Source organism: Vulpes vulpes, chromosome 14 (assembly GCF_048418805.1).
Source record: "Vulpes vulpes isolate BD-2025 chromosome 14, VulVul3, whole genome shotgun sequence".
Classification (NCBI taxonomy): Eukaryota; Metazoa; Chordata; class Mammalia; order Carnivora; family Canidae; genus Vulpes; species Vulpes vulpes.
This window is the reverse complement of record NC_132793.1, coordinates 63493895-63519046: the sequence shown is the minus strand read 5'-3', so window position 1 is coordinate 63519046 and position 25152 is coordinate 63493895. Positions and strand designations below refer to the sequence as shown.

The 25152-nt window shown below is 36.3% G+C and overlaps 1 protein-coding gene and 1 long non-coding RNA gene across 17 annotated transcripts in view; one reads left to right on the top strand and one right to left on the bottom strand.

Annotated features, from left to right (window-relative positions):
• Nucleotides 1–25152, bottom strand: part of ARB2A (ARB2 cotranscriptional regulator A) — a 413243-nt gene that overhangs the window by 88944 nt on the left and 299147 nt on the right. The gene's annotated exons all lie outside the window — the stretch shown is intronic.
• LOC140595436 (uncharacterized) lies at nucleotides 780–24505 on the top strand. Its single transcript, XR_011997031.1, has 3 exons — nucleotides 780–984; nucleotides 5601–5677; nucleotides 24369–24505. It is a non-coding gene; the product is annotated as an uncharacterized lncRNA (long non-coding RNA).

Below are 25152 nucleotides of genomic sequence, written 5' to 3'. Positions count from 1 at the left end.
TTATTGGAGATGCTGGTCCAATAACCTTGATTCATGTGTTAAATAAAAACAAATGACACAATTATATTTGGAACCTTTTTTTTCCTAATGTAAACATAGCCCTTAAGATCTGAAACTATTTTAGATAGCCTGCTTTTGACCGGAACTAATCAGCTATAAGAAAAAAATTAAAAATAAAAATAGGTTACAACACATTAAATATCCTCTCTCTGCCACCTTACACTTTTTGGTGCTAAAACATATGCTCTGCCACCTGCAGATAAAAGTCACACACTGAGAGTGTATATTCTGACAAGAATTACTAGTTTCAAGCATGCCTAGTGATTTTGGACAGTAGCACTTAAGAAACCTTCAATCTGGCAGTTTTATCACTGCACATTTTCTAAAGCACTCCTACAGTCTAAAGTTGTATAAGTGTTGGAATCTGACCTTTGGGCGAAAACAAAATAAAATGAAACAAAAAGGATCCCAGGGTAGCATTTTGATCCAACTTGCTCTAATTTTTTTTGGTCTGATACATACTTACCTGTTTTTTTTTCCCATTTATTTTGTACCTCAGTGACAAAGGTGACTTGGATTTTTGTATTTTCTGACAGAGTAAAAGTCTATTGAAAGACCAAGACAACTTCCATCCCTGGGCATACTGGAAAAAATCTGTCACAGGAGTTAAAAATTATTATTGCTCCATAAGGAATTTATGTCTTATTTTTATATTTCCTTTATTCTTGCTTTAATTTTTTCTTTTACCTTATTCTGTATTTATATGTTGACTATTTCAGCTTGTTCCAAAAAGGGTTTGTGGCTTACACAAAAGAACCCTGGGTGGACTTCCAGTGACGGCAGGTAAAGAGGCTCGCAAATCTCAGATACAGCTATAAAAGTCAACAGAATTGTCAAGTACAACCATTCCAGCACTCCAGAAATCAACCAAAGGCAAACAACAAACTGAGAAGTGTTTATTTATGAAAAATTGCTGAACTACAGGTAAGAGCAGTGACAATCTGTGGCAGGCAGCTCGGAATGGAGAGTAGTGCTTCCAGGGTGGGACTGGCTGTAAAAACCCACAGCTTCACAGCTAGAAGGGCCTGACTTTGATTAAGAGTAGGATAAAAGCTCCTGTGCAATGGTATTGTCAGCAAATAAAACAAATTCGGTGGGAAATTAACCATAAAAGCCTATGGCCCTACCAAATTGAAATTGTGATCTCATTTGGGGTGAGCAACAGACCAGTGGACTAGCTAGAAATTTCATAGGGAGATCTTGGAAATGAAAGAGCCACTGAGAGACTATATGAATCCCTGGCACATGCCTCTGTTTTGGAAGGCTAAGTGCTGGCACAGAAGTCCCAGGAAAGCCTAGTCGAAAATTAAAAGCTGGGGGAAGACATGAAAACTGCATGAATTTTGAATACACTGCAACTCACACACAGATCCATCCACAGAGCCTTACTGGCTTCAGACGATTGAGTAAAACCTCTGACCATTAAACTATGTAGCAAAGGGTTGATTTTCTAGGAAGCAAGTCTAATATAAAGCAAAAATAAGAATTAAAAAATAAAACAGATATCAGCGTGTATATACTGAAGGGGAGATAGATTCTGCAAACTAAGTTCAGACAAATATCTATTACAAACAAAATAAAATGAAACAAAAACCAAATGAACAAACAAAAAATAGCAGCGACAACAATCTTTAAAAAAAAAATCTAGTTTTCCTTGCCACTCCTATTAAACACAGTACAGGTGGTTATAGTCACTGTGGTAAAGCAAGAAAAGAAATGAATGGCATGAATATTGGAAAGGAAGATGTAAAGTATCTTTTTTTTCTATATTTATTCATGGATGAAATCTCTTGTATTAGAAAATTGTAGGAGTGCCTGGGTGGCTCAGTTGGTTAAGCATCTAATTCTTGATCTCAGGGTCCTGAGTTCAAGCTCCGCACTGGGCTCCATGCTGGGCATGGAGGCTACTTGAAAAAAAGAGAGAAGAAAATTCTAAAGGTTTTACTCCCCCCCATATTCTAGAAGTTTCATCTAGGTTGAAGAATACAAAATCAATATGCAAAAGTCAGTTTTCTGACAAATCTCAGTTATTCTTTATACCAGCAATAAATAATTTGAAAATGACATTAAGAATTCCATTCACACACACACAAAAAAAGAATTCCATTCACAATATCATTGAAAAGAATAAAAAGTTAAGAATATATTTAACAAAGGAAGGGCAAGAAAACTAAAAAAAAAAAAATTGCTGAAAGAATTTACAGATGATCCAAATAAAGGACAATGTTGTAATTTTCAAATTTATGATAAAGCTACAGTATTCAAAACAGCATGGTTCTAATGTAAAAAAAAAACAGATATATGGATCAATGGAACAGAATATAAAGTCTATTAATAAATGCTTACTTTATGCTCAATTGATTTTTGAGAAAGGTCCAAGGCATTTCAATGGGGGAAAGGACAGTGTTTTCAACAAGCGCTGCTGGGAAATTAGATATCCATATGCCGAAAAATGAACTTAGATCCTTACTACATACCATACACAAATATGAACTCAGAATGAATCATACCTAAATGTAGAGGTAAAATCATAAAACTTCCATAACAAAACACAGTCGATAATATTTATGATCTAGGTTTTGGTAAAGAGTTCTTAGATATGATACCAAAATATAACTCATAAAAAATAATAAATTAAACTTCCTCAGATTTTGAACTTATAAAAACTTCTGCTTTTCAAAAGATACTATAAGGGAAAAAAAAAAAAAAAAACAAGCCACAGGCCAGGAGAAAATATTCATAAATCATAGACCCGATAAGGGACTTGTATTTAGAATATATAAAGAACTCCTTCAACCCAATAATAAAGGATTTGAAAATAGGGAAAACAAATATAGAAATTTCACCAAAGAAGATATACATATGGCTAATAAACCATGAGAATATACTTAATATCAAGTAATCATTAGGGAAATACAAATTAAAACCAAAATGAGGTAGCATCACACACCTACTAGGATGGTTATAATCTAAAAGACTGATATACCAAGTGTTGATGCGGATGTGGAAAAACTGGAACTCTTAATGCTTTGCTCGTGAATGTAAAATGCTGCTGGCACTTTGAAAGTGTTCTGTAGTTCCTTAAAAACCCGAACTTACTACATGACCTAATAGTTCTACTTACACACCTAAGATAAATGAAAACTAGTGTCTGGACTGATTCAAATGTGAATGTTCGTAGAGGCATTATACATAATAGCTCCAAATTCAAAATAATTCAAATATTCATCAACTGGTAAATGGGTGAACAAAATGTGGCATATCCACATAATAGAATACTATTCAGCAGCAAAAAGGAATGAACTACTTATACATGCTATAATGTGTCTGAACCTCACAAATATTGTATGCAGAAGAAGCCAGACAGAAAAGACCACATACTGTTTGATTCCATTTATATGATATTTACAGAAAAGACAAATATATGGAGACAGTGGATCACTGGTTGTCCAGGGCTGTGGGTGGAAGCAGCAAATGGGCACGAATAAACTTTTGGGGGTCATTTAAATATCCTAAAATTGGATCGTGGTGATGGCTGCACAACCACAAATTAACAAAAAATGATTCAACTGTATACTTATAATGAAATTATTTTATAGCATATAAATTGTACTTCACTAATGATATTACAAAAATAAACACAATATAAAATTATATGAGAGTATTTGAAGAAGTCAAGGCAAAAGCAAAAATGGATACGAAAATAATGAATGGATGTGTTTAATCCTATTGAGTTGCATGCAACGATGTGATGCATTCAGCTTAAGCTTCCAAATGTTGCAAATGAGGAGGGGAATAAATGGGGGTATGTCAGTGGTTCCCAAACTTGGGGAAGCACTGGGTATTACCTGGGGATCTTTCAAAAAGGCTGACGCCTGGCTCCCATCCTAGACATTGTGATTATACTGTAATAGGAAAGAGGCCTTGGTTGCTCAAGTAATGCTCTTGCGGAGCAAAGTTTGGGAACGCCTGGAATAACATACTATAAGATTTTTATTGACCATAAGATAAAAAGAAATAATTGAGACTGGGGAAAAATGGGAGTTCTGGAAAGGATTTCTCCTTTAGGTCCTCCCAGAAGGGGACCTCATAATATTTAGTGAGTTAGTGCCTCTAAATCAGCCATCCTCCCCCCAGTCCTTGGTGGGTCCTCAGTGGGTTCCAGGCTGCAGGGACAGTGATGCTTCAGTCCTCAGGGCAGCCAAGGGGACCAAGGGTAGCTGGAGCAGGTGGGCCTGAGCACTCCAGCCTCGAGCAGTCGCCTACATTCACACCAGAAAACTCAATGAGTATTGTATTTTTGTAGCATGTGCCAGAAAATAAAAAGCATGTCATCTGAAAGACACCTATAGCAGCAGTAAGGGGGACTTAAACATTATTTATTTATTTATTTGAGAGAGAGCGAGACAGAGAGAGAGAGAGAGAGCATGAACCAAGGGGCAGAGGGAGAGGGAGAAGCAGGCTCTCTGCTGAACAGGGAGCCCCACGTGGGGCTCCATCCCAGGACCCTGAGACTGTGACCTGAGCCAAGGTCAGACACTTAACCGACTGAGATGCCCAGAGACCCTGGGGATTTTTATGTAAGAGTTTCTTTCAACAAGCTGATTACAAAACAGAGAAAACAATTCAGTTAAAACATTTCTGCCACAGTCCAAAGTGTCCGGTCAGCTGCTCTATGGCTTAATTTATCCCACAGTATTCTCGGTGGTTCTAAAACTTCCTGAAGTCCTCTGTTTGGGTGGCCCTCTTGTTAATGAATTTAAGTTATTTATTAATGAGGCCACTTTTATTTACCGTGAGGCCACGTTTAATCAAAGGAGCTGCCTGTGCTGCCCGGGGAATGTGGCTCCATGTCTCAGAAACTAGGAAAAGGCCCAGGACGCTCACTTCTTCGAGGCTCCTTCCTTATACATGGTCTTTAAGCTGACTGTAAGCACCACATAACCTAGATTGTGTAATATCAGCAGGGAGCATATTCATGTTATTTATGAGGAACTCACCTTAGATTTAAAAAAATAGTTCATCTTTAGTCCAACCTTCCCCTCCCACTCCATTTTCAGTTAATTCCGCGCAGTGACTGATTATATTGTGTGTCACTGGGGAGCATTAAGATTTTGCCCTTCAGAATTGTTTCAAGGTATGAAATTTCAGGCAAAATGGCTGGTGTAGAAGTTTAGAATACAGGATATGGCTTCTGGCTCCATATATTCTCCTGGTCACCTACAACCCTTGCTCAGGAGAATAATCCTAGTGGAGTTCTCCCCACAAATAAAACTTTGAGCAGATAGCCTTGATAAGTACATTAGTGAATCTTTATGGTTCTCTACCCCATTAGTCACATCACTACCCTAGAGGTACACCAACCACAGATAGTAAAATCATCTTACATGTTAATTTCCCATATGACACATCAGATTCTTGCGTCGAGAGCTCCTATTTTAAATCAAAAAGTTAGTTCTTGCCTATGTAATCACAATATTCCATTTAACTGTAAGGAAATTCCATTCTTCCCCTAATGAATTTTTACTCTCTATTAAAAGGAACCAAGAGGATTTTATTCTATTTATATGAACATTGGAACCACTTTTGTTTACTCGGAAAATGAAAGAATGAAATGGTAAGAATATACTTGTATTTCTAATATATATGTATAATCAAAAAAAGGATTTCAGAGAAAAGCACAAATGTGAGGACAGCAAAAAGGAAAAGGTTAGACAGGAATGTTCAGTGCTTACTTAAAACTTAAGCAGAAACTATAGCTTAAAATTTTTTTGAAGCACCCTTAAGTCTCTTTGTTAATTTAAAATTTATCACAAATACATAACTGCATTCTGCTTCAATCCCCTTAAGTCATCTTGTTAAATTTTGTCACAACATGTGTTACTGTAGTTCTACACTTTTACCTTTGCACTTTGTAGTGTGTAGCAGAGCAACATAATTAACCACTGCTAGGTAGTGTTTACGTTAGTTCTCAAAAGGTTAAGAAGCTGATTATAGCTAAAATCAGCTTTGCCTGAGGCTTCAGGGGCTCTGTGTAATCAAATTAGACAAGCAGGGCACAGTGTCACCTAACACAGACCAGGGCACTTTCTTCTTTGCTCTGACCCTTCCCCCACCCCCCCGCCCCGCTTTTTATTAGGGGAACAACTTGTGCTTTGTGTTTTACCAGATGATTTAAAAAGACTTGTTTCTAATAAATTTGGCATGCAATCTCGTAAGATGCCCACCTGTTTAAAAGTAATGAGAGCAAGTAGAGCAAATTCTGAAAAAAAGAAAAAAGAAAAAAGGATAGTAAATGCTGATATAAAAAATCCAAATTTGGAGAGGGTGAGATGTTATACAGAAAGTATTTTCCTAAAAGGCAGGTGATAACATGGTCAGGTATATATGATATTCAGGACGTTTCTTTCCTGGCTTTAGATAGACTGTAGCTTTGGTCTACAGAAAACCACACAATGGTTTACCAGGTTCCAAGGGAGCTCAGAGAACTTTATAAACCTGACAATGTATTAGCATTTCTGAGAAGCCATGGCTAACCACTCTGTTGAAGTACTGCTCATCCTCCCTCCATCTCCACTCTTTGAAGTCTGGCAAGGTGAACTGTATAATGGACACATTTAAGAAGGGGGTTTCATAAGGTGAGGAGAAGAGCAAATAAGCCCTACTTCACAGACTCCCTTTCTACACGGTTCTATATTTAAATGCAGTAAGACGAATTAGACAAATCCAAATCCTTGCCGCCTTTGAGCCTAAAGGGAACAAAAGCATGAACACTAAAGAGATATTAAAAAAGAGAAGGAATGGCAAATTTAAATAAAAATCTAGAATCTCATTTCTAACAAAATTTATGAATCATTATTAAAACAATAGGTAACATTTGTTACATCTTTATCTTCTTATATTTGACTTCGAACTTTCAGCTCAAATTCTACATATTTACTATTTTGCTTGAAATACATAAACAAAATGAATGTAAGCAACCTACAAATGAGTGATCAGGAGAAAATGAATTTTGCTAATGATTTATTCTGGGCAATAAAATAAAAACTTGTTATTTTAATTGATTAAGTCATAAAAGAGTTCCTGGAGAAGTCAAATCTTGCTATTTGCACAGTCAGACAATTTCTGCTAATCCAGCAGTACTTAACAAATTCACATGTGGTTAGCTTGTCTTGCCATAGCTGTATATCACATTTCTGTGCTGCAAGCTGTGCAAAAAAAAAATCAATATGCCAAGTTTAACAAAAGGACAGGAAACATGATGTTCTCCTATATTTTCAATGAACCTCAAATGACTCCGCTGTTCATACTCAGTACAATTTATGGCAGAGAAATGTATTCTTCAATGAAAAAAAAAACTACAATGGAATGAATTATATAAATTCAGAGCCGAAGTTCCGCCTTATTCCATAATAACAGTTTATTTAGAAGATTCTGACATTCTGCTTCAATGTGCACAGTACAATCAGCCATTCATGAGGCAGTTTTTTTTTTAAAATAAAGGCTAACGTATATTCTTTAGACCAATGAAATATATAGCCTATTTATGGCAATAGTTTGATATACGTATTTAATTTAGGTTTTGGAGACTTTTTTTGAATATCTCACATGTGAAACATAGGATGAGATGGTAACTGCTGAGCAAATGCTTTAAATTATAACACTAAGGCAAAAAAAATCCCAATGGATCCGGAGATACTGCATTGGTTAATTGATTCTAGATTTTTACGTCTTCTTTTACTGCTGTAGAAGTACATTATGCGTGGAAGTAGATTAGTATGAAAATGTCGAGAATGAAGTAGGAGTGGTCATGACCAATAGGTCAGCAGAGAGCAGTGCCACTTCTCCCTTCTCAAGTCAGCGATGTGGAACTAAGTGTGGCAAAACAACCAGTGACTTGGCCTTCAGCCAGAGGATTCAGGACTGTTGCCACAGAGCTTTTTTTTTTTTTTTTTTTTTTTTGATAAGAAGAGAATTGGCTTTAGGAATCATCAAAAGGGCCATACGCATAGAAAAATCAGAAAGCTAAACAATTCACAAACACAGAGAAACTCACATATGAAAAATTCCTTGGTAATTTTTCTTCATTCCAAAGGCAGCACTAAATGAATTAATGGCACTTAAAACTGGGGAGAGCATGTCAGTGATCAGCACCGAAGGTCTAAGTTGTTACAGAGAACACAGGGAATTATGCTTATTTCTAACTTTCTGTTAATGGGTTATTTATAACACAATTTTCATTCATAGATGAATATACCATTTAAAAGAGGATAGGCATGAAGTTACCAACCAGAAAATTACAATATAGTAATCCTAAGTGTTAAATAATACTAATGTTGCTATGAGCACTTCAATATATAACTGACCCTGGAACAACATGGGGCCTCGGGGTACCATTCCCTGGCACAGTTGTAAATCTGCATATAACTTTTGACTTCCCCAAAACTTAGTAATAGCCTACTATTGACTGGAAGTCTTATTGATAACATAAACAGTATTGACACATATTTTGTATATCAAATGTATTCTTACAATATAGTAAACTAGGAAAAGGAAAACATTTTACTAAGAAAGTTGTAAGGAAAAGAAAATACATTTCAGTACTGTACTGTTTTGACTAGAAAAAAACCCACATATATGTGCATCCATGCAGTTCACACACATATTGTTCAAGAATCAATTGTAATTCATATTCTTATTTCAAAATAGAAGATGTAACATGGCTCAGAATAGTGGTAAGAAGTATTTGTATGGATAGTCACAAAATCCAGAATACCAGAGCTTTGGGGGAAAAAAATTATACCAAGGCACTCAAGTCATAATTTAATTGCGTATTCAAGTAGACTCTTTAAAATTTGCAACTGCAATTCCCAGTTAGTTGTGTGGTCCTAGTATATACATAACCTATTCCCAGGAAGTGAGAGAGTTAACATTTTTGGAAAGTGCTTAATTATTTTAATAACAAGAGGTAAGCATTTCACTTCTGGGGAGTAAAACTACCGTAGCATGTTAATGATTTTAGGCTTAAATGGCTCTTCAAATTATTTTTCCTCATTTTTCATCTCCATAGATCTTATCTTTTCTAGCTTCTTCTCATCTCTCTAAAGGCTCTTTGGTAGTACCTTTTCCCTCTTCCCTAGAAAACATCTATGTGTTAATGGGATTTCCCTATCACTTTATTGCCAATAAATGAAACCCACAGATTCACTTCTGATATAAATAAATGCCTAGTCTGCTCTTGAGGCAACACTGCTGGTTCTGTCTCGGATGTCTCTTTCACACATCCAATCATTTCTTTAATCTCAAATGGAGTGGGTCTGCCTTCATTTTCTCAGCACTACTTAATTTCTCCAGCATCGCTGGTATCCTCACATCTCATCTGCCCACACAGGAGATTTGTCCATAATTTTTATACACCTCAAAATGTTGGAATCTTCATAAAATTATCCTGAGTTTTGTACCATGGTTATTATCTACAGGGTGGAGTGTCTGGTGTGTTTGAACTCTTAGGCTATGAAGCGTGTATTTAATTTGGTCTGAATTAAGCCTCTTAGAAGACAATCTTAAAGCTATGAAAATTATCTACCTAACTAGCATTAAAACGATGAGAAATTCAGAGAAGTTCAATAACTGGCCCCAAGCCACATACTGGTTTGCGACTCTCATCATTCTCTACTCACATTTTTTAGTCCCCTGCAATTATTATTTATTATTATTATTATTGTTATTATTTATTTATGATAGTCACAGAGAGAGAGAGAGAGAGAGAGAGAGAGGTAGAGACACAGGCAGAGGGAGAAGCAGGCTCCATGCACTGGGAGCCCGACGTGGGACTCGATCCCGGGTCTCCAGGATCGCGCCCTGGGCCAAAGGCAGGCGCCAAACGGCTTCGCCACTCAGGGATCCCCGTCCCCTGCAATTATTATGCTCCTCAAAGCAGAATTGGGGGGAACTATCAACCAATAAATTTCCTATAGGTCAGATCTCTGCCACTTTCAATCAACATATTCCTTCTGTTTCTACTTTTAAACCTTCAATGCACTTTTTCACTATATCTTAGTATGACTTCTGGATCTTGTTCTTAAGTGTGTAAAGGCCATCTTGGTCACAAGTTGCTGTGGCCACATTCTAACCTTGCAGAAACTGCTTATTAAATATCCTTCCTAAGTCAAAAGTAACTTGTCAAGAAGTCCATCTACTATCTATCTAAAATAAAGTAAAAATTTAACTTCTAACTTTCCTACTTGTTTTGTTCTCTTCCTTTAAGTAAGGCAGATATAAAATCCTTGGCTTCTATTTCTATCACCCTAAAAATCCATTTCGGTTGCCACTCTTTAAAGAAGCTCCCCCCCCCAAAAAAAAAATAAATAAAGAAGCTCCCTTTCTCATTTTTCCTATGCTCACTTTTCTGAGCATTTTAGAGTAGGTTCCTTTCTCCCATAACTTTCAACACTAGAAGAGAAGTGCATTACTTTATTATTTAACTTTACCTACTCAGACCCTCATGCCTTTTCCCTTTCAAGTCTTTTTAATACACCGATTTATGAATCTTTCTTTATAAAATCCATCTAATTACTAGACTGCAGTCAACAGCCACATGCTGTTGCCATCACTTGTATTTCAATTTCATTCCCTCACATTCTTTAATTTTAAAACATAGATCCTTAGGATTGCAACAGACATTAAAGATTATTTTATCTAATCTCTACCGAAGGTATGAAGTCTTTCCATCAAATTTATGAAAAGTGGTCATGGAGCCTTTACCTGAATGCTTCAAAAGACAGAAAGCTCACTAGTTTATAATGTAGCCCATTCCATGTCTGACACAACACAATCATTATACTGAGCCTAGTGAATTTCCATAATCCACCATCAAAGCCTTTGTCATAAAGTATTCAGAACATCATTTATAATGTGGGGTTGAGAAGAGCTAAATCATTAAAACTTCTGGGTTCCTTTGGAGCCATAACTTGAAGATCTGGATGCAACCTACTAGATTTCAAGAGCTGTGACTATTAAGAGAAAAACTGATGGGGTGCCTGGATGGCTGAGTCAGTTAAACATCTGACTCTTGATTTCAGCTCAGGTCATGATCTCAGGGTCATGAGATCCAGCCCTGCATCAGTCTCTATGCTCAGCCAAGAGTCTGCTTGAGATTCTCTCTCTCCTTCTCCCTCTTTCTCTCCCCTCCACAAAAAATCTTTAGCTGATGCTGTTGTACCATTATTTTTTTTAAAGATTTTATTTATTTATTCATGAGTGACAGAGAGAGAGGAGAGAGAGAGAGAGAGAGAGAGAGAGAGAGGCAGAGACACAGGCAGAGGGAGAAGCAGGCTCCATGCAGGGAGCCCAATGTGGGACTCGATCCTGGGGCTCCAGGATCATGCCCTGAGCCAAAGGAAGATGTTCTATTGCTGAGCCACCGAGATGTCCCGAGTTCTACAGTTCTTAAGAAACTGGCCTATGCAATATTTTACTAACTACTTGATTAAGAGTATGGGACAAGCTCAAACATTAAAGTTAATATTAATTAAAATATTAATTTTCACATAATTGGGAAACTACATATCCATGAAGCCTTATTTCTCTTATAAGAGAAAACATGTGTTTCCAAAAATTACAGTTCAGGCATTTTGATGGACAGCCGATGTTTTAGATTTAAGTTCTTTTAACTTCAGTGATTTACAGGGCCAGTGACCAGACTCATCTTTTAATTTTTCATTTTGTGATGCCTAACTAAAGTGGAAGGTGTATACACAATCTTACCTACATGTGGATATTAGATATCTGAAACAAATATAGTGAAGAATAAAATGTGAAGAGAGTCTAAGACCCTGCGGTAAAAGGCATACTTTTGGTAAATGTCGAATGAGTGAATGAATGAATACATAAACAATAAATATGGTCTATTTTGTAATGGTAAAATTTTGAAATCAAGCTAATAGGCCAACTCCCTGTACTGGCTTAACTTTGAGATTGGTTTAAAGAACTGGTTTTAATTTGATAGGTTTGGAAAAGGAGAAGGCGGGAAGCAGGGGCTAGAACTTAGTGTGGCAGGTCTCTCTGTAAGATGAACTGCCGTTCGGATGAAGAGGCTGGTTACAGTACTAGCTGGGAACTCTAAGTGTTACGGGCTTTGAAGTCAGTTCAGCTTTGATGTCCTCCTCTCATAGTTAATCGTAAGATAGTACAGAAGAGGGAAAAAATAAGACTTTCTAATACTGTCCTTGGTGTCATTGCTTGGGAAATCCTAGCATGAAAGAAGATTGGTGTCTGTGTGAATTTTAAGTAGCACCAGTCTGTTTTTTATTCCTAAACAGTTTTAAATTACTGATACGATAATCACAATCATTAGTTTGGAAAAAAAAAATAAAGTTGTTAGTTTGGGGCAAGCACTGGGATAAACAAAAACATTCCCAAATTTGTGATTAGAACATGACTCAGTCCATAAGAACACACGTATTAATGATGATTTGGGATCCTCATTATGCTAACTACAATCAGATGGAGTTTATGCACATGTGGTTCTCTACCGCGAGGAACTTATCATCTGACCACTGATAACCCTGCCTGGCAGGAACCTCAGATATCATCTAATCTGAGACTCAAGTCGAGAGAAGCTGGTTTGTTTTAGAAACAAAAGATGAAACTACCAGGTACATATACATATACATAAATTAAAGAAATGACCACCAATAGATAGCATGTAGAGGGCAGCCCGGGTGGCTCAGCGTTTTAGCGCCGCCTTCAGCCCAGGGCCTGATCCTGGAGACCCGGGATGGAGTCCCACGTCGGGCTCCCTGCATGGAGCCTGCTTCTCCCTCTGCCTGTGTCTCTGGTTCTTTCTCTTTCTCTCTCTCTCTCTGTCTGTCTCTCATGAATAAATAAATAAAATCTTAAAAAAAATAGCATGTAGAAATGGATACAAGTATCTTGTGAGTTCTTAACTAGAAGAAAAAAGTATGAGAATTTCATATTGAGAGAGAACATTGTTTTCCTAATTTTATTCATTTGTATAATACTTTTATGCATTTTGCCCTAAATACAGATTACTGTTACTATGAAATTACCTGGCATTTTCTTTACATCAACTTACCTTTTCTGTTTGCCTAGTTCCTAAGCAGTCATTAAATGGGTTTCATTATTTGTTATTCATACCTTTTCTCATATATATATATTAGAATGAACAAAATGCCTACTAAGATAAAAAAAAATGGTCTATCTGTGAACCACTAGAAGTATGTATATAAAATACTAAGATGGAGGACTCGAGGAAAAAAATATATCCTAGTTATTTCTTGAAGTACTTAAATGAGAACTATGATTTTTTAAGTTTGCATCCTTTAGGAATTTGGATGTCCATGTGATCTGGGATAACTTGAATTTTAAATGTTCTGTTCTTTTCTTTTCTTTGGGGTCATGTGGTTTGATGCCTCCTACCATAAAACTTTAATTGCTGGAAACTTCCCTAGCTTACTTCATGGATAATAAATAATCTATAGTTTTAAAAAACCTATAATTACATGTGATAGTAATGATAATTCCAGACCAAGGTAGTAACGAGTGGAAAGGAAAAACGTTTCCTTTTGACTCTGCATAGTGCTTGCTGTCTTGCTGCCTACTGCTTAAAAAAACAAAAACAGAAAAAACCCCAACAACAACAAACAAAGAACCCCACGAAACTTTCTAGTTTTTCTAAGTAGAAAGAAACTAAAGAAACTACAGAAATCTTACAGGCATGGCTTTAATGGGAAAAGGAAAAGAATGATTGAAGTTCCTCCTGTTTATGTGTTGGTAACATGTAATGAGATGAGAAAGAATCCAAAGCCAGATACTAGAAGAGAGGGTTAACTACACCTTATGAAAACAAAAGGTCATTCCTCTGTTAAATTCTTATCCTTTAAGTGCATTTGGGTTGACTGTAAACATAAACAAAAGCCACTGGTGGGCAATTAAATTTGAAGAAGTGGCCCATAAAAAGTAGAATATTCAGTATGTATTAGAGTCAGTTACACAACATTTGATTTAATAGTTAGATTTTAAGCGTTCCTCTCATAATACATGTTAAATGATCTCAACAAATCATCTTCTGAAAGGCAGCAAAATGACAATTTCATATAGTCTAAGGCTGGTAGGACAAGAACATTAGAGCAAATTAATCTGTAAACCTTTATCTACATTAAAGGTTGAAAATCTGCAGGCATTTGTAACAAGAACTTTAAAATGAATCTGCCATTCCCAAAGTCATCTCGCTAGACAGGAAAGAGGAACTTGGCATGTGACCAATAAATGATGAGAGAGCAACAGCACCGGGTTAGAGGGCACCGATGACTGCAACAAATCTCACCAGCTAGGGCAACAGATTAAGCTGGAGGATATGGTGCCCTACAACCTTAACCTGCTAATACCTTTACATTCTTAAGAATGACCTCGCGTCTGCTCTTTCATATTAGTTGTTAGTTACACTAATTACAGCTTAACTGGTATTGTTGGTACCAGTTTTTCCCTCAAAAGACATGTAGAGAAAGGTTATCTCTAATAGCTTGAAATAACTTCAGCCAAATTCTGTGGTGCACATTAGGAGCACTTACCTCCAGTTTTGAATGGGTCTTTTATAGACATCAAAGGAAAGACACTAAAAGCAATGTGTGTTTGTGGATTCTATAAAGCATTTCATATAGGAAGCTGTAAAAATAAGAACAGTGACTTCTCCTGTGACTAGAACTTTAGAATAGCTTAAAACACGGTAATTTATTTTTTATGTTTATTTTCAACATATAGGGGCTGGTGATTTCAAATATAAGGAGCTGATTATATCTTAACCAGGCTAGTGAAATAAAAATATTTAGCCCATGAAATCCCTTCAAAATTTATGGTTTAAAAAAAATAATAATGAAATTTCTATCATGATCTTTTAGAATCATTTTAAGTTCAACATTTACACTGATGTTAACCTAACATTATATGGAATTGTGCATAGATTCCAAAGCCCATTTACAAAGATTCAAATACCATCTGTGAAGCTGCAGTAAATTACCCTGTAACATTAATCTTTAAACCAGGCACTAAATCAGAACAGAAACATACCAAAGAGATTTAAGGCAACAGAGTCATAACTGAATTATCAAGATTAATGTAAATAAGTTTCACATATAAGAAAGGCAGGCTCTCAGTATTACATTGTTTTCACTTTGAATGAAATATATAAAATTATATCTAAATCCTAAAAATAAATTGCTAATATCTAAGTGACACCAGTGGTTTTTCTACATGCAAAAAGAACTGTGAAAATGATGGCTGAATGGTGTTGTTAATCTAAGCATGCTCCAACTTAAGAAGTATGTTAACAAAATTTTGATTTTATAAAATAGACACAATAGGAAGTGAGTATTAACATCATAAAAATAAACTAAGTTTTAATCTTTAAGCCAAATCTAGACTTCTTAAAAGATGTTGATCAATAGGATTTTCACATAAATAAAACTCTTTGGGAAAATGAAGAAAGATAATTAGAGTACTATGTGTCATCAAATTAAAAAATGCCATTATTCCACATACCATTTCAAAAGAAAAAACACTGCCAATTAAGTTATAACAAAATGCTTTCTGATGCTAACTGCAAGGTATATTTGTACTTTCGGTAGTTAAAATCATGTCTTGTAATCAGCGAAATACAGTATTTTAAAATAAATTGACTCGTCTATCAATATACATAATGAATATGTTTGCATATGTTTGAGAGCAATCTAATTTTGAAACCTAGTCAGTAGGTAATATTAAATAAATTTTATTGTATAGAAAGCATTGAGAGGACATTGACCGTATATTTTCTATCTTCTCTGAGGACAGAAGTGGAGAAAGAGCGACTTATATATTGGTAATTTGGGTTTGCTTGGGTAATTTATTGATTAATTAATATTCTTACTTTTTTCTACCAAGGATTTAAGGCAGATGACAAGAAGTTGACACACAATAAAATAATTACGGAAATAAATAGAAAACCAGAACTAGGAAAAAGAACAAGAGCAAAGGGATTGTTAAGAACTCATATTATTTCAATTGGATATAAAAAGAATTTATGAGTAACAAAATAGGTCCTAGATTTTTTATTTTTCACCGTAATTTAAAAAATAGGGCATAATATATTTATCTGTGAGAGTTAAGGAACAATTTTGCCATAAGTATGTAGGACCCTGCTAATCTCAAACAATTTCTATAAAACAGAGTATTATAGTCTTTTATTATGTGTTAAAAGATAGATATCATATAAAGTATAACCAAGAGAGAAATTAAATACTGGGGAAAATAACTCTAAAACATCAGAAGCTCTTCCTTGAAAAGATTACTTTGATTGTAGCAATTGCTAAAGTAGGATGAATATGAAGAACAAGTCTAAGTCTGTGTATGTGCAAATGTTCAAACTGTTCTGTGGCGGGGCATCTGAGTGGCTCAGTCAGTTAAGGTGACTCTTGGTTTTGGCTCAGGTCATGATCTCAGGATCCTGAGACTGAGCCCTGCATACCGCTCTGTGCTCAGTGTGGAGTCAGCTTGGGATTCTTTCCCTCTTCCTCTCCTTCCCTCTCTGCCCCTCTCCCAATGGTACGCATCCACACATTCTATCTCATAAATAAATAAACAAAATCTTAAAAAAACCCCCAAACAAACCAACTGTTCTGTGGTATAGACATTGCTACACTATTTTAGGATATAGGTGAGTAAATGAGTGGGGACCGTCCAGGACCTGAAGGTACTAGCTGGAATGAATACTTCTGCAACTAGGCCCTCCATCTACTGGGCCACAGGCTGCATACAGTAGTCGGTAAACGTGGTATAATGACCCAGGGCACTGTGTTAACATTTAGATCTATCCAAGATCACAATGGTAAAGCAATCTGCTGGTGGATCAGTTCAAGCATTTAAAATGTAGGATCTTTCTGTATTTAGTTATCCTACATTTCCTCTTCTCTCTGTATCAGATAATATAAGCATCTGACTGTGGCTTGTATATTACATTTTCCAAGACACTAGTGAAACTGACACAAGGACGACTATGATGGACATATCCAAAGCCCTTCTTTGGGGAAGCACTCCTCTTCTACTCACATAGTCCTGGTTGGACCCAAAATTACAATGCCATGCTCAACTCCAGCCCCTTCAAGACATAGCTAGCCCAGGCTCACCAATCACAGCCAGTCCTACTAGTCAATCTCTCTGGCTTCAGTGATTATTAGTTCATGCACCATCATGGTACCCAGGCAGGGCCAATAAGTTTTCACTGACATTCTAATTTGGATGCTAGAGCTTTTTCTCTGGGATAACACTGAATAGAAGATGCTGCATATGATTTTATTTACCTTCCTGGTACTGGGTAAAGAAAGCCCTGTTTCCAGAAGGAAAGAATGAGGCCAATAGGCAAAGAAAAGTAGAGAAGAAGATGGAGACAGAGCCTTGATGGCAGAGTTTAAGCCCCACTATCTAGTAGTACCAGAAGCAGATCTACCTCTGGGTTTTTCCATTTACATGAATCAATAAATTACTTTTGTTTGTAAGCAGTTTGAATTAGAGTTATGTACCTTAGAATGAAAAAACCTCTATTATTTAACACAGTAATTTAAGAGGGTCGGTTGTATTCTCTTTTTTTCAGCTTCTATAAAATGTGAGGCTGATATTCATGTGTGCATATTTAAATTCATGTGTAGACATCTGAATCTGTGAAATAAATATATGGTAAATTTTAATAGTGGTATTTAAAAATGTTACTATGTGTTTAAGGGCAAGAAAGGTCTCTAAAAAGGGTAAGTAATCCAAAATAATTCATATTCAGTTTTCTAATACTTTAAATTATGAAGAGAGGAAGGCATTGGGGAGGAGGAGTTTATTCTCCTGATTATGTTTTTCTAGGCACAATTAAAAGTAGTTTGCATTTGCTTAAAACACATGAGTTTTGTATTGGGGAAAAAGTGGCACAGAAAGGTACTGGGAAGCAAAGGAAAGCAAGCCGAAGATGGTTTTACTGTAGACAATTCTCTGAATAAACAACCCACTCATAAACAATTGAGAGCTAGGTGCAGCTATTTCTCTTGGGTTAGAAGGCCATAAGATTGGACAATAAATGCTTTTCTAGAATGAATTTTCATACTGCTTACACTTCAACATGTAAACCATTTTAAAAATGGACTAGAAAATAACTGTCATCTGGCATTATGATTTGTGTGAGCTTACATTCCACCTCAAGTTGAGTTATAAACAACTGCAATAAAAATATCTGTGTTCTCAGAATGCTTACTTATCTTCCACTTCCTAAATATCCCTATTAAACTCCCACACAGGAGTACCTGGGTGGCTTGGCTGTTATGCACCTGCTTTTGGCTCAGGTCATGATCCCAGGGTCCTAGGATTGAGTCCCATATTGGGTTTCCTGCAAGGAGCCTGCTTCTCCTTCTGCTTATGCCTCTGCCTCTCTCTCTCTTTCTCTGTGTTTCTCATGAATAAATAAATAAAATCTTAAAAAAAAAACACCTCCCACATAGCTAACTTTTAGAAAACTTAGGTTATTACGCTATCTACCTCTGGCTATTCTCTGTTGGTGGTTAAGGGTCTGAAAAGGCAATGGCCCAATGGAATGAACCAAACTTGAGTCTGCTACCTTAAGCAGACCTCTCAAAATTATTCATCTAACAACTATTTCATCATACACACTTTGGGAATTTTCAGAGGTAATATATATTCATAAGAAACATATCAATGCTGCATCCTAATAGATTTCTAGCTTGTCTTCAAAACAAAATTTGTCTGCTGAAATAACTTAAGCTAAAAAATGTCATTTGGTATTTAAAGACAAAGCATGGATGTCAAGACACATGTGTTTATTGATGGCTCTGAAACTGGTCAGTTTGCATGATTTGGGAAAAAAATTTAGTCTTCAAATTCGACATGATATGAAGGACTCATTTTAGGTAGTTTTCCAAGAATTATTATATAAGTGAAAACATTTCAATATAGAGGATGGAAGCAATATTAGATTTAAATAATAACTAAAGATCAATAGGTTTGTTTGTTTTTTATAAACAAGACCACTGGGAAGCATTTCATTGTTCTTTATGCCTTGCTAAGTACTTTCCAATAATTTTTATGAGGATTTTTTTGGAGGTTCTAAGAATGACTCTGTATGGAAGTATATCAGTAATTTTTATTTCATATGAGAATAAAGCACAGATGGATTATTTGTCTTAAATAAATTCTTTGATACACAAACTTAGGTACCTATTCTATCTTCAGTATCAAGGCAGGGAGAGTGTAACAGTGTTCCATGACAGCCAACTAGCGGTCCTAAGCAAATGTATTTTTGCGAACAATGGAACCTAGGCTACTATTTAACACTTTGTCTTTGGTGCCTGATTTTTTTTTCAATAACCAAAACCTTCCCAGGGTTTATGATATTGTAATAAAATGAAAGGAAACAGCTTTTTATCAAAAGCCTCGTGGAGGCAATTGACTCCAATTGAACAATAGGCCAGTGGATCTGCTGACCATTAATTTCTGTAGATTTGCTGATCTGCAGTGCCATAGCAAACCATCAATAAGCTTTATGTCAGTACCAAATTATTCTAGTTCCCAGAGGAAAGGCCTTCAGAAGCTCAGATCTCGACATTAAGAATTAGGCTATATGTCATAAAAACCAGCCATACAAAGACTAGTTTCTTGTTTTAACTAACAACATCAACAAAAATACTATAAAGAAATTGTCTGTTGTGTTGTTCACTGTCTCCTTAAGAATGATATATAAATCTTTAAATTTAATGTTAAGAATATATTTACCTTGAAAAGATATTCTATGCTCATGGATTGGAAGAACAGATATTGTTAAAATGTCCATAGTACCCAAAGCAGTCTACAAATTTAAGGCATTCCTTACCAAAATACCAACAGCACTCTTCACATAACTAGAAGAAACAATCCCAAAATTTATCAGGAACCACAAAAGACCTCAAATAGCAAAGAAATCCTGAACAAAAAATTAACACAGGAGGTATCACAATTCCAGATTCCGGGTTATACCACTATAGAAATCAAAACAGGATGGTACTAGCACAAAAAAGAGACACACAGATCAACAGAACAGTATGGAAAGCCCAGAAACAAATCAATTGTCATGCACCACATTAATAAAAGAAAGGATAAGGAACCATACGATCCTCTCAACAGATGCAGGAAAAGTATTTGAATAAGTACAGTAACCATTCTTGATAAAAACTCTCAACAAAGTTGGGATAGAGGGAATATACCTCAACATCATAAAGGCCATATATGAAAGACTCACAGCTAATATCCTCAAGAGTTTTTTCGTCTATGGTCAGGAACATGACAGGGATGTCTATTCTCACCACTGTTATCTAAAATAGTACTAGAAGTTCTAGCCTCAGTAATCACATGACAAAAAGAAATAAAAGGCATCCAAATCAGTAAAGAAGAAGTCAAACTTCCACCATTCATAGATAACATGACAGACATTTTTCCAAAGAGATATACAGATGACTAACAGACAGATGAAAAGATGCTCAACATCACTCATCATCAGGGAAATAAAAACCAAAACTACAATGAGATACCACCTCACATTTGTCAGAATGGCTAAATATAACAACATAGGAAACAAGAGATGTTGGTAAGGATGTGGAGACTGGGGAACCCTCTTGTACTGTTGGTGGGAATGTGAACTGGCGCAGGCACTCTGGAGAACAGTATGAAGTTTCCTTGAAAAGTTGAAAATAGAACTACCCCGTAGCCTAGCAAGTTGCACTACTAGGTATTCACCCAAAGGATACAAGAATACTGATTCAAAGGGGCACATGCACCTGATGTTTATAGCAGAATTATAAACAATAGCCAAATTATGGAAAAAGTCCAAATGTTCATCAACCGATGAATGGATAAAGAAGATGTGGTGTATATCTATATATCTATATATCTATTATATTCCTATATACATATATAGGAATATTACTCAGCCATCAAAAAGAGTGAAATCTTGCCATTTGCAACAATGTGGATGGAACTAGAGTATAATACTAAGCTAAATAAGCCAGAGAAAGAAAAATACTGTATGATTTCACTCAGATGTATAATTTAAGAAACAAAACAAATAAACAAAGGAAAAAGAGAGACAAACCAAAAAACAGATCCTCCCACCCCCAAAAAACAAGGATTCATAAACTACTGAGAACAAACTGTTGGTTACCAGAGGGGTGGTGACTGGGGGGACGGGTGAAGTAGGTGGAGGAGATTAAGAGTAGACTTATCGGGATGCCTGGGTGGCTCAGCCGTTGAGTGTCTGTCTTGGGCTTGGGCTCAGGTCCTGACCCTGGGATCCGGGATTGAGTCCCACATTGGGCTCCCTGCATGGAGCCTGCTTCTCCCTCTGCCTGTGTCTCTGCCTCTTTCTCTTTCTGTGTCTCTCATGAATAAATAAATAAAACCTTAAAAAAGTAATAGACTTATGATGAGCATTGAGTAATGTATAGAATTGGTAGCATTATGTCGATACACCTTAAACTAAGAGAACACTGTATGCTAATGATACTGGAATAAAAATAAAAATAAAATATTTTCCCTAATACATTCTGGAAGATTCATGTAATTGGCTTCATGTACTGAGAACTATGTAAATTACTTGCTCTGGCTGCCAGGATTTTAACCACTGCATTTAACTCTCAATTGTAGTAACTACTCACAGCCTAGGTTTCTGGTCAAAATAGACTCTTCACTTTTCCTTCCCTTCCTAACTTTTGGTCTTCTCTGTCTTCTTATACCTTCCATTTAACAGCTCCTATTTATCCTTCAAATCCTAGCTCAAGTTGTCCCGGCTCTTAAAATGTTCCTAGATATCCCTCAGCGAGTTATGTGCTCCTTTCTTTGTGCTCTCCTTTCACCCCTTCCTCTAACAATGGCTACCTGGTGTAGTGATCCTTGTTTTCTCACTTCTCTCCTCTATCTAGACTGCATGTTCCTTGTCTACTTCTGAATCTTCAGTGCTTGTCTCTTAACAGGTGCTTAGTAGAAACTCAGTCATTGCGGAAGTATAGAGGTATGATGCTACTGCTTATGAGAATGTGAGAGTGTGGAACCTGGAGGGAGAGCAGGAGTGGACTTGGGCATCACAGCAAGGATGTCTCAGAGATGGCCAAAAGCTGCTACCCTGCTGTTATCCTTTTGCTCATTGTGTTCTCATGCATTACCTTTGACCTACACGGTTCATATTTTATGAAATGTATTTATATGAATATTAGCATATACATGCACATGTTTTTAGAACAGTGAGAAATGAAATCATTGCTCTGTACTTTCAAAATTTAATAACATTTGCAAGAATATAAAAATACATGGTTAGATAATGTAATTAAATGTATATGCATATTTGTGATTAGGACAGGTGGAGTTTTCTGGGTGTGTCTTAGAATGTACATGGAGATAAACATGCTAAAGACTTGTAAGATATTCCACTGGATACATGGAATCATTACTGTCTTCATTAAGACAATGATAGAAAATCTATACTTGCTTTTTAGTAGAAAGTGGTATTTCATTTATATGTGGTTTTATTTCAACTGCAGTATCACTGGATCAACTGTGAGAAAATATTTAAATCTCACAAATTCAAGTACCTTCTGTTTCCTAAATGTTCACATGGTGTATATATGTGCACAGAGAATGTTCACCAAATAAATTGTTTACTGACTAATGCAAGAAACTCAGTTTAAAAATAAAAATGATACAATTTTTTATGGAGTGTGCCATTTCTGGAAACTCAAATAAAAAGGATAAAGATTCTTTCACTTCTCATTTAAAAGCATAACATTTTTGTTAGTATTTTACTTAAAATTTCTTGGCCCAGAAGACAAAAATTTATGGCTTTAGATTAACTACTTTAATGATGTGACACAGAAACAGCAAAATATTCTTTCCTACCTATGGTGTTGCTATGATTGCCTCTTCAGGAGAGAACAGAACACAATAAATCCCTGAATGGTAAGCCTTTTTCCACTTCTTCTCTTTAGTTTAAATCTCAAAGGTAATACATATTTACAATCAGACAAGTGCCATAAAAATATGTGTGATATGGGGTAATAATCGATTGTATTTGCATGTACTTAATGAGTTATTATTTACAGAGAGTAAATGTACTGAAAAAACTTACTCCATGTCTACTTAGATTTAGCAACAATCAGTGTCTAAATACTTGCTATCAGCTGTTTTAGCTCTGCTTTTCATAAATATAACACAATCATAACAAATTAAAGGCAAGTCACTTGACTGTCCTGTTACATTAGCTTGATGGAATTAGAGGCTGACAATGCTTAGCAGAAAGTGACAGGGCTTTCTCAATAGGTTCACATATCAATTTTTCTGGAGAGGGGATCCCTGGGTGGCACAGCGGTTTAGCGCCTGCCTTTGGCTCAGGGCGCGATCCTGGAGACCCGGGATCGAATCCCACGTCGGGCTCCCAGTGCATGGAGCCTGCTTCTCCCTCTGCCTGTGTCTCTGCCTCTCTCTCTCTCTCTCTCACTCTCTCTCTCTCTCTGTGTGTGACTATCGTAAATAAATAAAAATTTAAAAAAAACTTAAACAAATTTTTTTCTGGAGAAAGTAAGAATCATATCTTTATCAAAATATCCAAAATTTTCTTTGTTTCTCCATCTCTCCATCCCTCCCTTTCTTCTTTCCTTCTTTTCTTTTTTTAAAGCCAACGAGCACTGGAAGCAAAAAATATCCAAAATTTTCTTCCTAAGATAATACCTCTCAAACTCACTGATGAGAGTCCAAGTGTTCCGTTCCTAAAAGATAAAAATAAGTAGCTACTGTAATTCTTCAGCCCATAAAGTTACTAGCTGGGATGAAAGAAATGTTATTTTTCCTGAAATGTTGCTGAGGGGGAACCCTAGAGCACTGATACTATCTAAGTGAATAGTATAATATCCTAGAGACAGGATGCAGATCTGGGACTGCTTGGCTCTATGGCTAATGCTTTCCTTTCCAACACACCACCTCTTATTCAACTCCTTTATAGGAAAAGATAGCCAAGTCTCTTTGCTTTCCTATATGTTCCCTACAACCCACACTTAGAATTTCTCTGTATCAGGAGTGGTGGTGTTATGGATTGAAATATGTCCCACTGAAATTTATATTTTAAAGTTTTGACCCCCAGGACCCCAGAATGTGACCTTATTTGGAGACAGAGCCTTTATAGAGGCAATTAAATTAAATGACATTATTGGGGGGCTCCTAATCCAATATGACCACTGTCCTTATAGAAACAGGAAATCAGGACTCAGAGACGTGCAAGAGGGAAGACATTATGGAAAGACAACAAAGAGAAGATGGCCACGTACAAGCGAAGGAGAGAGATCTGAAACAGATTCTTCCTCACAGCCCTCGGAAAGAAGCAACCCTGCTCACACCTGGACCTTGGACTTTGAGTCTCCAGAACTGTGAGACAACACATTTCTGATCCTTAAGCCACCCAATCTGTGGTATTTCGTTACAGCAGCCCTAGCAAATGAATACGATAGATTTTGGCCCCAAAAGCGAAAGGGTGTGGATATCTTAGAGTATGAATACAGGCAGGATTGCTCTCCATTTGGGAGAGACAACTGGAGCCAGAGCACATCAGAAAGGAAAGGTTAAATGGGAATCACAGTGGGAAGGTGGTCAGTGCCATCCTACTCTGTCCATTCCTATACTCTGTCTCCTCATAGGCCCCATATTCGGGCTGTGGTGCACTGTTTTGTTCTTATTCATGGAGATTCATACAATTATTATAGGCTTGAAACAACTTCAGAGGCTATTCCTTTCAATTACTTTATACTGTATGGGGTTTCAAAAAGTCTTTATATTCTTCAAGCCAAATTCCTATCATCTGTTTCTTTACCTAGTTGTCATTTAACAGCTGAGGAAATGGACTTTATTTTTTTCCCAATTATTATGAATTTTAAAAGTCATTTCCCAATATCAGATAGTAAGGTTTTTGGCAATCGAGACTATTGTCTCTACTTTTTGTGTTTTCTTATTTATTCAGTTTCGGCTATTAATCACTGA